We start from the raw sequence: 17,504 nt of genomic DNA, 5'->3' as shown, positions 1-17,504 counted from the left end.
AGGCATGCCATGATTCAACCTATCAAAAATTGCCAAGGGAGATTCCCATCAAGGATCAAGACCCGAAGCTACAGGCAAAGTATCAGGAATTCTCTATCAATAGTGGACTTGTCTACTATAGAACGAGATTATGTATACCGGCAAGCCAGTCACTCAAGTAGAAGATACTTTGGGAAGCTCATGACTCCCCTTTTTCAGGGCATCCTGGCTATGCTAAGACCCTCAATGCAGTTAGAAAGAGCTATTACTGGGAGAGGCTTAAAGGTGACGTTCTCAAGTATGTCACTCTTGTCTTGTCAACGCATTAAGGCCGAACATGTCAAAATGCCAGGGAAATTGCAACCACTTGACATTACCCAAATGAAATGGGAATTCATTAGTATGGATTTTGTTGTTGGCCTGCCCCAAGTTCAGGGAAGTTACAACTCCATTATGGTTGTGGTAGATATGCTTACCAAGGTTGCACATCTTATCCCTGTTAAGACAAACTATAAAGCCTTGGACATCGCAAGGTTATTTATCAAGGAGATATTCAAACTGCATGGGTTACCCAGAAGAATCATTAGTGATCGTGACTCTCTCTTCACATCACACTTCTGGAGGGCTATCTTTGAAGCCATTGGGACTCAACTCTGTTTCAGTACAGCTTACCATCCCCAAACTAATGGACAAATAGAGCGAGTCAACCAAGTCATTGAGGATATGCTAAGGGCAGCACATTGCTGTCGCAAAGCCAAAAAGTGGATTCAATATTTGCCACTAGTTGAGTTTGCCTACAATGCTTCTTACCAACAAAGCATTCAGATGACCCCTTTTCAAGCATTGTATGGACATGATTATCGAAGTCCTTTAAACTTTTCAGATCCAACCTTAAGGGTTGAAGCCTCAAAGCCGATGCTGGAAGATATGGATGACCAAATCAAGTCAATAAGATAGGACATCCAAGCTGCCAAGGATAGACAAAAGGCTTACGCGGACCTAAAATGTCAAGACAGATCCTTCGCTGAAGGAGATATGGTCTTCATTTGCGTACGTCCAAAGAAGAGTTCCCTATCCTTGGGTGAATGCAAAAAGCTAAGTCCAAGGTATTGTGGACCCTATAAGATTCTCAAGTGCCTAGGGCCTAATGCTTATAGACTGCAACTCCCTGAGAACCTAAAGGTTCATAATGTATTCCATACCAGTCTACTGAAAAAGTATGCACCTAACCCTAGTCATGTGCTTGATGATCAACAAGTTGTAACGCCTAGCCAAGGAGCCCTTGAGCTACGGCCTGACAGGATCTTAGATGTTAGGGAGAGGCATTTGAGTTCTAGAACCTTGAGAGAATACCTTGTCCAGTGGAAAGATTATCCTGAGGAGGAAGCCACTTGGATGGATAAAAGTACTCTCAACCAACAATACCCCCAGTTCTTCTCGAGATGAGCACATCTCGATTCCTCTAAGGGAGAGAGAATGTAATATTTCCATACGAAATATTAATGACCCCACACACGACACACAAAAGCGATTCAAAATAATCTTTCGCATCAATAAATGTTGGTGGCTAAGTGTTCCCTCCGTGGGCATTGATAAATTCCAGCTTCGTGATGTGCATAAGAGGCTATGGCTTGAAGACCGCAAGCCCGCACGAGAACACCTCTTCTAGAGGGAAAAAGGGATAATGGTTGAAATTGAGGCAATTTTTTTTATTATTTATCCCCTTCTCTTAGCCGATGCATGGAAAGGGAAGAGGGAGTGTGAGAGGAGTGATGAGAAGTGGGAGAGTATGGGGGGAGGAGGAAGCATGCAAACTAGCCACATGTGTGGCTATCTCCCCCCCCCCCCCCCCCTACACACTATATGAACCCCCCTTAGGCTTGAGGGGGGGAGGAAAAAGAGAGAATGCTACCATGCTGCGCCCTGTCGTCAGGAGCTACCATTGCCGCCCTGCTGCCGTGGAGTGCCGCTGCTGCCACGCCACCTCCACTTCACCATCACCATCATCATTATCATCACCATCTTCATCATCGGCATCTTCATCCACTCAATTATCTTCTTCTCTCTCCATGTAAGCTTCTGTTCAGAAGCTTAGAAGCTTCTTTAGAAGCTTCTAAAACAAGGCTCCCATACGCCTTGTTCATCTACATCATCTCGGGTTTCTTTAAAAATCGTGACTGTAAGACCGTGTCCTGCGCAAATGAGAAGATATCAGGCAGAAAGGGATTCGTAACACGTGAAGAACCCAAGAGGAAGTTGTTGAACCATAATTTGACTCGTCAATGGCTCCTAAGAAAATGGCAAGAGGTGCTCACACGGGAGTTTCTACCGCAAGCACACGTGTGGACAATACCTCGAACCCCAATGCCCAGGTTCTTAGAAGTTTAATTCCTCATAAAAGGAATGCATTAGGCACGTTTAATTTTCATGGGGAAGTTATGAACACAATTATTCATTCGTCTTACAAGATTTAGTTGCATGTTGCACTTTGCTTGCACTTCCAAGTTGCAATCCTATTGCATAGGTTAAAAGGTGGATTTGTCTAAATGCATCCTTGGTTTCCTCACAAAAAGAAACATCGCATAATGCATTTAGATAGTAATCTCCTAGTTGTGATTCGTAGGAAATAATCGTTGATGTCCATAAAATGTTGTCTAAGTAGTTGCATTGCATAAAAGGGATCTATGTACCATGCATATTGCATGCAATGTTAATTACATCCTAGGCTGGGTTAAATGTTGTAGGACAGATTAAGTCAATAAATAGTCCTATGACATTCACTCATGCATGAACTTCTTTTATCGAAGTTGTCTTAGAAAAGATGCATTTCATATTAAATCATGAATTCAATGCATTGGAAAAAGGGTTTATAGGTATAGTTCTTGTTAAAACTCTACGTAGGTGAGAGCGGAGTTTTGATGCCAAGAAGTGCTTAAAAATAGCCAAAAATTACAAATATCAAGGGAAAAATATTCAACGTTGAAGGCGGCGGCTCCAGCTAGGACGATTTTAAGCACCGTGAAATACGACTCTTAAAAGGCGCCCGAGCGACACTTGTGGATTTTTGATAATTTTTCAGATTGCCGTGTGGGTTGTCAGGAGTTTCTACTCAATGCGAGATGTAAAGCCGGACACATAGAAATCTACAGCACTCGAATCGGAGTCCGGACGGGGAAATAGCCACAAAATGGTCAAGATATGAAAAGGTGGACACTTGGGAGGCCAAAATTGGGCATGCCTTTTGAGTTTGGACCCCCTTCTAAAATTTTATGCACCTTATGAAGCAAAAAACGTGGAGAGAGAATGGAGGAAGAAGGTGCCATCATCTTCACGCCGAAATTTGCGCCCTCTCTCATGATGAGGGAGATGGCAGGTTACAAACAACCCATCCAACTGATCATGGCCCCGATCTTCTCCTTTCTTGCCAGTCTTATTGCCTATCTTCGCCCGTGAAATGGCTGTGGGAATGAGAAGAACCAAATCTAGTCTTTCTCTCTCCTCCCTCTCTCTCCTCTAAGGGGTTGTTCTTGTGTGGAAGAAGACAATGAAGAATAGTGGAGGAAAGCTTGTCCGGATGAGACTGGATTGCTTCCGGATGGATGAAGACTTGAAAAGTGCTATTCTTGAAGATGCTGAGCATTAAATGCATGCTGGAAATCAGTCCCATAATCAAGAACAAGAAACCGAGACCTGAAAATAAGCGGTAATGCTATTTTTATAAAGAAAAATGATCTTTTTATGCTATTTGCTTTATGAAATCTTGTTCATATGGGATGAAAGTTCATTACGATATTGTTTGCCATGATTTTCAACTGTTTGCAACCTGGTAATCAGAAAATATAAGGCTACATGGCCGGAATTAGTGTCAAAATACATGAAAAACACACGTTTTAAGGGTAAAATTGGGTTTTTGCTATACAAATGAGAAATATGATATGTCACACCAACTAAATCTGAGTTTTTGTTGTCAATGAACCTAAAGGCCATAGCCCACAATCAATTTTCATTTTCAGTCATTATTTATTAAAGAAAAATGGAGAAAAATGTCCAAAAATAAAAAAAATGGGTTTAAAATTAGGGAAGAATAGGAAAAGGGCTGAGGAAAATTAGGGAAAATTATATCTATGTTTGTGCAATGTATAACGATGGAAAAGCATGAGGTTGGCCTCGGTTTGTCCCTGTTTCTATGTTTTGTGTGTATTTTTCGTGTTTTTAAAAGGGAGAAATGCATAGAAACCCTATCTAACCGATCAATGATACAAAATGCTAGGAGTTGGATGAAGAGGGGCTGAAACGCTGAAAGATAAAGAAAATATTTTAGTTATGCATTGCACTTGGCATATAGGAAATGGTTTAAATAAAGAGGATGGTAGCATGAGCATATGGCTTGGTGCCTCCTTTCAACGTAGTACACACTAGTAAAATTCATGGAAAGAATGCTTTATGCACCATTCACGATGTTGATCTTTCTTTTGTCTGAGCACATAGTCATACATGATTCGCATTAAGCATAATAATTAAAAGGTATCTGTTAACCCCAACACGAAGAAAGCAAAAGGAAATAAAAAAGACGCATGGCAAAGGCGGAAAAAAGGTAGCTCAACTGAAGAAAGAAGAGGAGGAAAGGCCAAAGGCGCAAGGGCAACCTTAAGAGTCCAAGGAAAATGCAAAAAGGGAAAGGCGCATTTTAAAATAAAAAGGCGCACCCTGAAATCTTGTAAAAGAGCGCTGGGCTCTCACTAGTGCAATTTATAAATGTAGATGGGCAGTGGAAAGGAAGCTAGGAAGATAGAAGGACAATGGGAAAAAGGGCCTAGGCTACGGCCGGCCATGTAAAGGGGAAAAGGGGATGACCGCCCAAAAGGGATTTAGGGTTTTGTATATAAAGTTGAAAAGTGAATGAGAAGCTCATTCTTGTGTGTGGCCAAAAGTAGCTCTCTTCTTCTTCTTCTTCTTCTTGTTCTTGCTTGCTTAAGCTTGTGCTTGAGAGAGGGAGTGTGAGAGTGTGAGGGAGTGAGTGTGTGAGGGTGAGGGACCGAGGAGGAGAAGCTCTCCATCTTCTCCTCTCTTCTTCTCTTCTCTTGTCTTGTCTTGCTCGTGGACATGGAGCTTGGAGTGAAGATGAGGATGGAGCTTCCTTGAAGCTTGCACTTGGATCGTGGAGCTACCGGAGTGCGCGGGAGAGGAGGTAACTCGAACGGCATCAAGGTAAGCTCACTACACCCGTAAGGTAGGCATTGCACGTCGGCTATGTAAGAGGTAGCCATTAGTGCTCGGCTTGGAACGCTTGAAATAATAAGCGGTCCGAGGGTCTCGGTGGTTGAGTGAAAGCTCCCATAGTATCAGAAAAACCTCTTGGATGCATGACACCTGTCTTCCTTAGGTTGTGACTAACGATGAGCGTGAGAGGATGTCCTAAGTTGTAGGTTAGTCGTTGGGTCCTAAGGGGAAAGTGTAGTGAGGAATGGTACATCCTGGAACGTAAAATATTGGTACCTTGAGGGGAGTTTGTGTTCGTTTGTGTTATATGATTAGTAGCGCATCAAAGGTCCAATCCCTGCGATGTAGGACAGCTGCAATGGGGCTCCGACTATTAGTTGGTGGAGTGCCTCCTATGTGTGTGTGATGAGGCGTTATGCCTATGTACTTTGGGATCTCCCTCCGAGGAGTTTAAGGAAAACGTTAGACTATGAACTATAAACGCATGAATTAAGCTTTAGGGCACTTTGTCCTTTAGCAGTAGATTGATGTTCCTAGTCCGCGAGGCCGTGAGGGTGTTTGTGTATCATGAGCATGAGGTTCGGCTAGTGCTATAGCCAGTGCCGGCCCATTTCAGGTCCCATCAGTAGGTTTCTATACGAGTTAGTCCTAAATTATCAATCATTAAAGCTTGGTTCTGTTGCATCATTATAGTTTTAGCACAAGGGAAAAGAAATGATCATTGAAATCTTTTAGCTACATAGAAGGAAAAGTCTATGAATCGCATATTTGCATGGAATGTTATGTTTTGCAATTATTTGCATCTCTTCTAAGGAAAGATCACCTCTTGTCGCAAAACAATTGGATCAGTTAGGTAATTCGTTGAAAGAGTGTAACTCAAATGATAACTACTTCAAAGTGCTAGGTAGGGTTTAGTACATTAAAAAATTCTGCCTAGTATTGCACTTGGGATGCCAAGTCAAGACTTTCAATCCCAAAGGTCCTACCCACATTCATGGAATGTTAGGGTTAGTTTGACGCCCATGCAAGAACAATCTAGGGTTTTTACCCTATGGATCAATAACCAAATACTAGACTTCCATTTGAAATGAGAAACCCTAGGGCCAAATGTTATTGGCCTAGCAAGGTTAGGGTTGGGTTGGGTCAAGAGGACTCCCAAACCCTACATCTTGATCAAACATATTTCTTGACCAAGGAACGCCGTTTGATGGGAGAAATGATTCCACAAGTTAGGTGCGGCACTTGTCTCATGCAACAAGTTGTAACGTCGCATGGCTTTGTGTTTAAATCTCAAGATAGATTTGCCACTCCTTGGAATAAGGTTGGCAGGTCCTAAGTACAAGTTTAATTTGCAAGAGGATGAGTAGTCATCATGCTATATCACCCTTCCTTGGGTTGATTTGCCAAGTTAGGGAAGTTATGTATTGCCTAGCAAACAATTGACCAATCAAGTTAGGGCGACAAGGTTGCCCAGGATTTACTATCTTAGTCTAAGGTACCTAAGGTGTTTGTTAAATTGGGTTAATAGGATACAAGCCCTAACCCAAGGATAAGAGGGTAAACTAGCAACACAGCTTATGAAACCCTTGGGGATCTTGCCAAGTTGCAATTGATCTTGAATCGAAAGCTGGATGCATTCGGAGAGAAGGAAATTCACTCCTTAGCAGTTGGCCAAATAAACAACCACTGGATTGATTGTGTTTGTACAATTAGGAGCATTGTTTGTACTTCTTTGCTCAAGGAACTAAAGTTGGAAAGATAATTAATGCTTCAGGTTGAAGGCTTGGAGGGAGAGGCCGCATGAGTTACCCCCGACTGACCCTATCCAAGGGGGTTGTTAGCCACGTCGGGTATGTGGACCAAACCCATGGCGAGAGGTCTCTCTGTGGGTGCTACTTGGAGTAGGAGGATGCTTGGGTGCCAGGGGGGCTCTGGCCATAAATCCCTTGCCTTCGGGTCCTGCACAAGAGGCCGACGTGACTTGGGATTGGATCTGGAGGCCCGCATACTAGTCAACGGGCGGAAACTTGGAATAGTAATCCCTGAGGATTGCTGGATAGCCTTCGGGTCATTTATGGATTAGCCTTCGGGCTGGATTATGGAATAGCCTTCAGGATGGATTATTATGATGTATTCCAAAGACTGATAAATAAGATCAATTGTTGAAAAGGAACTTGTTTGACATTGTTTTCTTGTCAGTGCTTAAGTTACATGAAGGAACCGGTGACTAAATGGGCTAATTAAGGAAGCTATTTTTGCTTGTCAAACTAAATGTGGTAGGTAATTAGATAACTAAAGCAACCTTGAGGAAAGTGCGGTGGATGTGACGATGGGTCTGTCCTACAGAAGGGTGGTTCCGTTTGGCCGAGAACTTTTCTTGAAGGAAATTGACAGCAAGGAACGATGACCTAGAATCTAGAGTACTAGAGTCCCGATTTATGTTGTTTTAAGGGAATAGAATGGGACTATGCCTTTACGAGCAGAGAGGTCGAGCTTTGCATCCCTCTCGTTTCCCATTCTCGTTGAACCAAGTGCAGCATGGATCTGCTTCGACCCTGTCATTTCTACATAAAGAAGTTCGACGCTAGCTACCATTCTAGAAATCTGACCACTAGGAAAACCCTGATTCAGGTCAGTCCTAAGTGGGAACGGTCGGAATTCCTCTGCTTCGTGGTAGACTCGAGAAGATCTAGATCGCAAACCCCGTGACATTCCGTGGGAGTGCTGGGCGGCACTTTCTGGACTCTCTTCCGGATGGGCTGCTAAGACGTGTCCTACAGTGAACAGGTGGACACGTCACAACTAGAAACAATAGATGATCCATCTAGTAGTGAGACGTCATTGAGCGATGGAACTAAAGAAGGGTCCCTATAGAGGATATTTAATAGATAACCTTGAATGAGTCGATAGAGCCTCAAGATCAAATAAGAGATGTGGATGTTATTGAGTTGGACCTTGGCACGCCTAATGATTCGCGGCCAATAAAATTAGGTTCCATGCTCAGTTCGGAAGAGAGAGAGGACTATGTGTCCCTGATTCAGAAGTTTTGCGACATCTTTTCTTGGAGCTATGACAAACTTAGGGGTATTCCTCCTAGTTTTGCTGTGCATACCATTCTTGTAAAGGAAGGTACCCGCCCTGTACGTCAGAAAGTAAGGCATATGCCTTGTGAACTAAGGGATGGGTTGTTTGAAGAGCTTGAGAAGTTTCCGAAGGAGGGTTTGATCTTCCTAGTTTAACATACTGAATGATTTTTGCGAGTTGTGATTAGAAAGAAGAAGAATAATCAAATTCTTCTTTGTGTAGAATTTAGAGAGCTAAATAAACAGATTGTTAAAGATTACTACCTATTGTCGTTTATTGACCAAATTTTGGATCAATTGGTGGGTAGGGAAATATATTCCTTCATGGATTACTTTGTAGGGTATAACCAAATGGCGATTGTTGAGACAAACAAGCTGAAAACGACATTTATTACTGTCTTTGGTACCTTTGCATACCATGTGATGGCATTTGGTTTATGTAATGCACCTAGTTCATGGCAAAGAACAACCGACCAGACCTTGTTGAGATATCGAGCTCCACTCATGATACGCCAGGGTGACCGTTGTGTATTTATGTCGCCGACTTGTCAGTTGCAGACGCGGTTGGTACACCGCCCATGAATAATAGCTACATGATAGCTATCCTTATCTACTCTAGTTCGTGGCTCAGTTAGTATGCCACCTTAGTTAGTTGAGTTTGTTTTGAGACCCATATATAGGGTTCTTCTATTTCTTTGTACTTGAGTTCTTTTGGCTTACACAACTAAGAAGAGAAAAACTGTTTTCAGCCTCCACCCTTGTGTGTATTCCCCCATTTTGCAAGCAAGAAAGCTTCAAGTGAGACTCCTTCCTTCTCTCCCACAATCTTGACATGGTATCAGAGCCTTGTTCGTGGTAAGGATCTCAAGAAAGCAAGCCAAGCTCGCGGTGGTCTGGTAAGAGGAGCAGTGTTGCTTTCATTTTCTGTTTTGGGAGCAGATCTCTACAGGTAGCACAGCCGAAAATTGCAGGAGTGCATTGTCTCAGGTTGAGATGCCCTTCGCGGTGAAGCAAGAGGGCAGTATATGCTGCGGGAGAGAGCTTTAGCCCTCGGCGACCCTGTTTTTTTTTATTTGAGGCCATTTCGGGGCCTGTTTTGGAGGCGGAAGTTTTCTGTACACACTCAGGAAAAGGCCCTGTTTTATGCTGTGCGACCACTGTTCTACAGGTCGGTGAAAAGTTATTGTAGAAATTGCATCGTATGCTTGTGCGCAGAGACATTGGGAGTTTCAGAATCATCCTTGGTTCCTGTTTATGCAAAATCGTCACTAGGAAGTGACTGTGTGGTCAAATACCACTTTTGCCAGTTTTGCAGATTTGCCCTTGTGAGGGTGAAGCTGAGTTTTTGCAGTGACAGAATTTTTCGCAGTGTTCTGTAATGGCGTCTGATTCTCTTTCACAGATTGTAACTGAAAAGCTTGACAAGAACAACTTCTAGGCATGGAAGTTTAGAATGACGAATTTCCTTATGGGAAAAGGATATTGGGAATTTGTTGCAGGAAATGAAGAAGAACCAGTTCTTCCTGATGTTCCCAATCAACAGCAAATACAGGCATTCAAAGCATGGCATGAGAGAGCCAGGAAAGTTATGTACTGGCTGTCTATCAGCATTTCAGACTCTATGATTGTGCATATTCAGGATGCAAGTACGCCAAAGGAGGCATGGGATACTCTGTCAAAGATGTATAGCACAAATACGCAAGCCAGGAAAATGCAGCTCAAGCAAGAGTTGCACAATGTGCAAAGAGAAAATATGAGCATCAATGACTACCACATGAAGGTGAAGAAGATTGCAGATGCACTTGCTTCCATTGGGTCGCCAGTGGAAGATGATGATTTAGTTTCTGTGACCTTGAATGGTCTAGGAAAGGATTATGGACAGTTCCGAACATCCATTTCCATCCGTGAAAGATTTCCTGATTTTGAGGAGTTGATTGCTCTTCTAATTTCTGAGGAGCAGAGAAATGGTGGTGCATCTTCTTCAGGAGGAACTTCAAAAGAAGCTGTCTTCTACTCAAATGCTGGAAGAGGTAGAGGCAGAGGTAGAGGAGGCCGATTTGGAGGCCGTGGTAGAAATCAGAATATGCAGCAAACTCAAGAAAACCAGTCCTATGGAGGAGGACGTGGTAACTCTAGAGGTAGGGGGAGCCAAAGAGGTCGTGGTGGATGGCAAAGAGGCCAAAATGCAAACAGTAATGTTGAATGCTACTACTGTGGTAAAATGGGTCATATGGCTAAAGACTGCTATAAAAAGCAGAATGACATCATGAATGGAAAACTGCAACAAGGAAATTATGCATCTTCTAGTAGACAGGGTGATGACAGAAATGAACATTTGTTTATGGTGCAACACATGAACAATTCTATGACAAGTGCAGAAGAAAGCAACGAAGTGTGGTATGTTGACTCAGGTACATCAAACCACATGACAGGTCATGCAGAATGGATGGAGGATGCAAGGAAAATGGAAAAACCAGGATTTGTGGAGACTGGTGATGATACTACACATCCTATTGTGCAGATTGGAAAAATTCCTTTGTCTATGCAGGATGGGAAAAAGAAATACCTGTCAGATGTATTTCATGTCCCGAATATCACCAAGAATCTGGTTTCTGTTGGTCAAATGGTTGAGCAGGGCTTGCAGGTCAGATTTAATCCTCATGGATGCTTTGTTGAGGATATGAAAAATAAAGGTCGCTTGATAGCAAAAGGAAAGAAGAAGGGCAGACTGTTTACATTGGATACAGACATGTCTGAATTGAGTGCAGCAATGTTTGCACATGGGACCGGTGTAGTTGCAGATATTGATATCTGGCATAAACGCATTGGTCATGTTAATGTACAGCGACTTAAATCAATGCAGGCCCAAAATATTGTTACAGGATTGCCAAAATTCAAGGTTGCAGAAATGCATAAGGTATGTGAAGCCTGTCAGTTTGGAAAACAGGCAAGGAAACCATTTCCTAGACATGTTCAAGAGAGTAAGAAGCCATTGGAATTAATCCACTCTGATGTGTGGGCTACTAAAGCTGCATCTCTTGGAGGCTGTCATTATTTTGTCAGTTTTATTGATGACTATAGCAGAAAAGTTTGGGTGTATTTTATGAAAAAGAAAAGTGAAGTTTTTGGGCATTTCAAAACTCTTAAAGCTATGGTTGAAAAAGAAACAGGCCTGCAAACAAAATGCCTAAGGTCAGATGGAGGGGGAGAGTACCTCTTAAATGAGTTTGCAAGGTTCTTGCAGGAGCATGGCATAAAGCAGCAATATTCATGCAGTCATACCCCACATCAAAATGGAATTGCAGAAAGAAAAAATAGACATATTGGAGAGGTGTCTCGTGCCATGCTCAATGAAAAAGACCTGCCAGATTTTTATTGGGCTGAAGCAGTTGCTACAACAATCTACATAATGAACAGGACTCTCACTGCAGCAATACATGGAATGACTCCAGAGGAGAGGTATACTGGTAGGAAACCAGATATTTCTCATTTGAAAATTTTTGGTTGCATTGCCTATGTACATGTGCCAGATGAGTTGAGATCCAAGTTGGATCCAAAAGCTGAGAAGTGCATCTTTATTGGTTACTCTCTGCAGCAAAAAGGGTATAGATGCTATAACCCTTCTACTCGTAAGTTTACAGTGAGCAGAGATGTTGTTTTTGATGAGATGAGTAGCTGGTATAAACCAGTAAATGTGATTGATGATGTAGATGCACAAAATGGTAATGCTGCACAGAATTCACAGCAACAGTCACAAAATATTAGTGGACCTGGAGCGTCCTCTAGCAGTGGTTCACATTCTTCGCCATGGACAGGCAGATTGAGATCAGGAGAATCTTCTCAAAGTAATGCAGATAGTGGTATGCAGGTATCATGAAAAGAAAAAGAGAAGGTTGATCAGCCCATGTTTGATGTGAATGCAGGTCACTTTTATGTGGATGGTGAATCCAGTGGCTCAGAACAGAGCATTGATGATGAGTTGGGTATTCCTTCTATTGTTACACCTGGAGTAAGGAAGACCAGGGATGTTTTGAGAGCACCTGGGAGTGAACCCACTTTGCGCAGGTCTACCAGAGTTAGGTATCCTGTGGATAGGCTGAAATATGATGGATTTACAGCCATTCACTATGCATATATGGTCAAGGTGATACAGGAACTAGAACCCACTTCTTTTGAGCAAGCCATGGGAAAAGAAAAATGGGAGAAAGCCATGGATGAAGAAATGGATGCCTTGGAAGCAAATGCTACATGGGAGTTAGTACCTTTGCCTAAAGGTAAGAATGCAATTGGCTGTAAGTGGGTTTATAAGGTGAAGCACAATGCTGATGGTTCTGTGAACAGATACAAGGCAAGATTAGTAGTCAAGGGGTATGCACAAACATATGGCATTGACTATGAAGAAACATTCAGTCCGGTTGCAAGGATGGCAACCGTAAGAGCAGTCATTGCTATGGCTGCATCAAAGGGATGGTCTTTACATCAGATGGATGTAAAGAATGCCTTCTTGCATGGTGATTTGCAAGAAGAGGCATATATGGAGCAGCCACCAGGTTATGTGCATGCTGTTCATCTTGAGTTTGTTTGCAGGTTGAAGAAAGCCTTGTATGGCTTGAAGCAAGCACCTAGAGCATGGTTTGACAAGATAGGACAGTATCTTGTTACTATTGGCTTTCAGATTTCCAAGGTAGATTTCTCACTTTATGTGAGAAAAACAGAGAAAGGTATTATGCTACTTGTCATTTATGTTGATGATTTGATTATGACAGGTGACAGTGATGAATATATCCTTCATGTGAAAATGCTATTGAAGCAGAAGTTTGAGATGAAGGATTTGGGAGAGCTGCGTTATTTCTTGGGCATTGAGGTGATTAGATCACCAAGTGGGATACATCTCTTGCAGAGGCAGTATGGATTGGACATGCTGTCCAAATATGGGATGACAGGCTGTAAGCCTATTTCAGTTCCTTTGGAGCAGAATGTGAAGCTGAGCACAGATGCAGGTGAGCTTCTGGAAGACCCTACTATGTACAGACGCATAGTAGGAAGCTTGATTTATATGACTATTACCAGGCCAGATTTGAGCTATGCTGTTGGATTGGTAAGTCAGTTTATGCAGGCTCCAAGGAAACCGCATTTGGATGCGGCTAGACGCATACTTAGGTATGTGAAGTCCACATTGCAGTATGGACTATTTTATGAGACTGGGGTTCAGATACAGTTGCATGGATACACTGATGCTGATTGGGCTGGTAGCATTTCTGATAAACGATCTACCAGTGGATATGTGTTCTCTTTTGGGAGTGCTGCAGTCACTTGGAGCAGCAAGAAACAACCTACAGTTGTCTTATCCAGCACAGAGGCTGAGTACAGGGGCGCAGCAATGGCTGCATGTGAGGTAGCTTGGTTGCATAAGCTACTTTATGATATGCATCAGCCTACAGATGGGCCATTTGTCATTTATTGTGACAACATGAGTAGTATACACTTGGCAAATAACCCAGTCTATCATGCTAGAACAAAGCACATTGAGGTGCATTATCACTATGTGCGAGAGAGGGTTTTACTAGGTCTTATTGATCTAGTTTATATCAGCACAGAGGATCAGGTAGCTGACATATTCACGAAGGCATTGGGCGCAGAGAAGCTGCGCAAGTTCAGAGACCTGCTTGGTGTGCAGGAATTGGGATTGAGCTCGAGGGGGAGTGTTGAGATATCGAGCTCCACTCGTGATACGCTAGGGTGACCGTTGTGTATTTATGTCGCTGACTTGTCAGTTGCAGACGCGGTTGGTATACCGCCCATGAATAATAGCTACATGATAGCTATCCTTATCTACTCTAGTTCGTGGCTCAGTTAGTATGCCACCTTAGTTAGTTGAGTTTGTTTTGAGACCCATATATAGGGTTCTTCTATTTCTTTGTACTTGAGTTCTTTTGGCTTACACAACTAAGAAGAGAAAAACTGTTTTCAGCCTCCACCCTTGTGTGTATTCCCCCATTGTGCAAGCAAGAAAGCTTCAAGTGAGACTCCTTCCTTCTCTCCCACAATCTTGACAGACCTTTGGTGACATCTCCCCAGAGGAGTTGAAAGTATTCATTGATGACCTGGGGCAACCACCATAAGAGAAAGGCAGTTGATTATTTTGCGAAAGTGTTTCGAGCGTTGCAGACAATTTTGCATAGCTCTCAGCCCGCGGAAGTACGTCTTTGGAGTCCCTTATGGGCTGTTGTTAGGCCATGTGGTCAGTTTGGTAGGGATTGTGACGACTGACCCTGAAAAAATCAAGGTCATAGTCGCCATGAGTCGGCCACATACTCCAAAGGAAGTGCATAGCTTTTTATCATTGGTGGGGTATTATCGGAGGTTTATCAATGCCTTGGCAAAAAGAACGTTGCCACTGTCAAACCTATTGTCCTTTAACTATCAGTTTGCATGGATGATGCTTGCAAAGTATCTTTTAACGATGTGAAGCAAGAGCAAAGCACCTATTTTAAAAGCACACAAAAGGGGCAAAATGTTCTATATATTTTCAGCAGCAACCATGTATAGTATTAGTTGCTGCTTATCCCAAATTTGGGAGGAGAAGTGGTACCATCCGATAGCTTTTGCTAGTCTAAAGTTAGGTATATAAAAAATTAACTACACCTATATGGAGAAGTTGTGCCTTGCGATGGTATTTGCAACCAAAAAGTTTAGGCACTACATTTTGTATGAGAAGGTGGTTTTTTATACAAAGGCGGAAGGGCTTCGATTGTTGTTGAATAAGTTACAGCCGCCTGATCATTTAGAAAAGTGGTTAATCACTTTGCAAGAATTTGATTACAAGGTTAAGAGCAAGCCACCGAAGCTTCAGGGCATTGTAGAGTGTCTTGTGGATTTCAGAGAGCCAAAAGAAGTCTCGGCTGAAGGAAGTGACATGGAAACTTTATTCAAGATTGATATGGCGTCTATTCCCTCATGGTATGCTGCTATAACACACTATCTTTCTACGGGAGAGATTGGAGCTACTTTATCAAAATCGGAGAAGCGGAAAATTAAATAGCAGGCATTGAAATTTTCCTTGATCTTAGGAACACTATATCAGCAGGGTGTTGATGATATCTATCACTGATTTGTGATGCCTGATGAGGTTCCATTTATATTGGAAGAGTGCCATGACTACACTTGTGGAGGGCACTTTGCTGGACGGTTGACATCGCAGAAGGCTTTAAGATCTAGATATTGGTGGCCGTTCATTTTCCAAGATTCATTTGATTATGTCAAGAGATCTGATACATGTCAAAGACATGACAGTAGAGAGAATAGGAAGCGTCCGGTTATGCCGATTATGGCTATCTTTCCATTTGAGAAGTGGGGCATCGATTTTTTGGGACCTATTACCCCATTGTCTACTACTCACAAAAGATACATTATAGTAGCAACTGATTCCTTTACAAAGTGGTCAGAAGCACGGGCGACGAGGCATGACAATGCAAAAGAGACTGCTAGTTTCCTACTTGAGCAGATCATCTGCCATTTTGGTCCGCCAAAGGAAATAGTATCGGACTGTGGAACCCATTTTTTGAACAAGGCAATTAAAAGCCTGACTGAAGCATGGAAAATTAAGCATAATAAGACAACCCCCTATAATCCGCAAGCAAATGGACAAGTTAAAAGTACCAATAAGAATCTTGTGGGTATCCTATCCAAAATAGTCTCCGAAAAGAAGTGGGATTGGGATACAAAATTATATGTGGCAGTTTGGGCGTATAACACGACATTTAAGCGAGCCACTAGCCACACCCCATTTAAATTAGTTTATGGGGAGGAGTGTGTCTTGCCCTTAAAAATTGAGTTGCTAACCATAAGATTTGCAAACAATCATTCTTTGGGTGATGAAGATGCCCTATTCGAGTGTTTTACGACTATAGCCCACTTGGATGAACTTAAATTGCAGAGTCTGTTGCGCTAAGAAGTGGCTAAACGTTGGATGAAGTGGTTGCATGATCTAAAAGCGAAGAAATATACCTTTAAGAAAGGGCAATTAGTTCTATACTACGATGTGCGTAGGGAGCTATTTCCAGGAAAGCTGGAACCTAGGTGGGATGGCCCTTACAAGATATTCGGTTAGGTAAAAATAAGTCCATGGCTTTATTAGCTGATCTAAAGGGAGTGGAATTTAAGAATAAGGTTAATCTTAATAATATTAAACCTTACTATTTTTGAATATGCTAACGCGCTAAATGCATTGCAGGCCTATGTTGGGGGTTGATTTGAGAACTGCAGGAGAGCTTAAACTAGTTGATGGGGTGGTTAATCCCTTATTTGGAGCACCTGTATCTCGAGCAAAGATATCATCAGGGAAACTTATTTGGTGGAGCATGGGATACAAAGTGATTGAGCAAGAAGATGGTACCTTTGTGTAGGAGATCAAAGTTTTTTGCCATTACCCTGTTGAGCTTAATGAATAAGGTGGGATAGAGCTGTCAGTTCATCCTCTCAATATGCTGAATTTTGACTATCATAATTACGAATAGGGGAGTTCTTGATGGCTGGCTTTGTAAATCCATTATGGATGTGCACGTTATACTTTGATGGAGCATATCGTGGCCCTAATAAAAAAGGGAGTGTTGGAGTAGTTATCCGAGATCCCCGATGTAGGGTTGCAATGAAATTAGCTATTTATCTCGGGGTAGGATTCACTAACAACATGGCAGAGTATAAAGCCTTGATTATGGGACTGAATATTACCAAGAAAGGTGGTATTCGGCGGTTGTTGGTAAAGGGGGATTCCTAGCTGATCTTAAATAAACTCAATGGGATTCTTCGTATGTATCATCGCACTGCTATAACCCTACTTGATGAATTTGAGAGTGTCTCTCTTCAGCTCATTCCACATTGTTGGAATCAGTTTGCATATTCCTTAGCTAATTTTGCTTATGAAGAGGACATCTTCTTCAATTGTGGTCCTAGTCCGAATCTCGCTCTTGATAACGAGACAGGACTTGGTCACTTGTGGGGAATGTTATCAGACCACACGTTATATGGCAGACGATGGTTGATATGGATAATGCGAAGAGTGGCCGAGACACATCTACCACTATTATCCTAGACCCATAGGTTGATCAGACGACATGTTATGCGTACGCCTCTTGCTATAAATGTAGGAGGTATGGGTCACAACTTGATGCATTTAGTTTAGGGCTGAGAGCCCTATTTTTTCCCTTGGAATGGAGCATGTTT

This window comes from Lygodium microphyllum, chromosome 18 (assembly GCF_053477565.2).
Source record: "Lygodium microphyllum isolate KBCC chromosome 18, Lygodium_microphyllum_v1.1.10, whole genome shotgun sequence".
NCBI classification, from domain to species: Eukaryota; Viridiplantae; Streptophyta; class Polypodiopsida; order Schizaeales; family Lygodiaceae; genus Lygodium; species Lygodium microphyllum.
Note: the sequence above shows the minus strand (reverse complement) of the source record.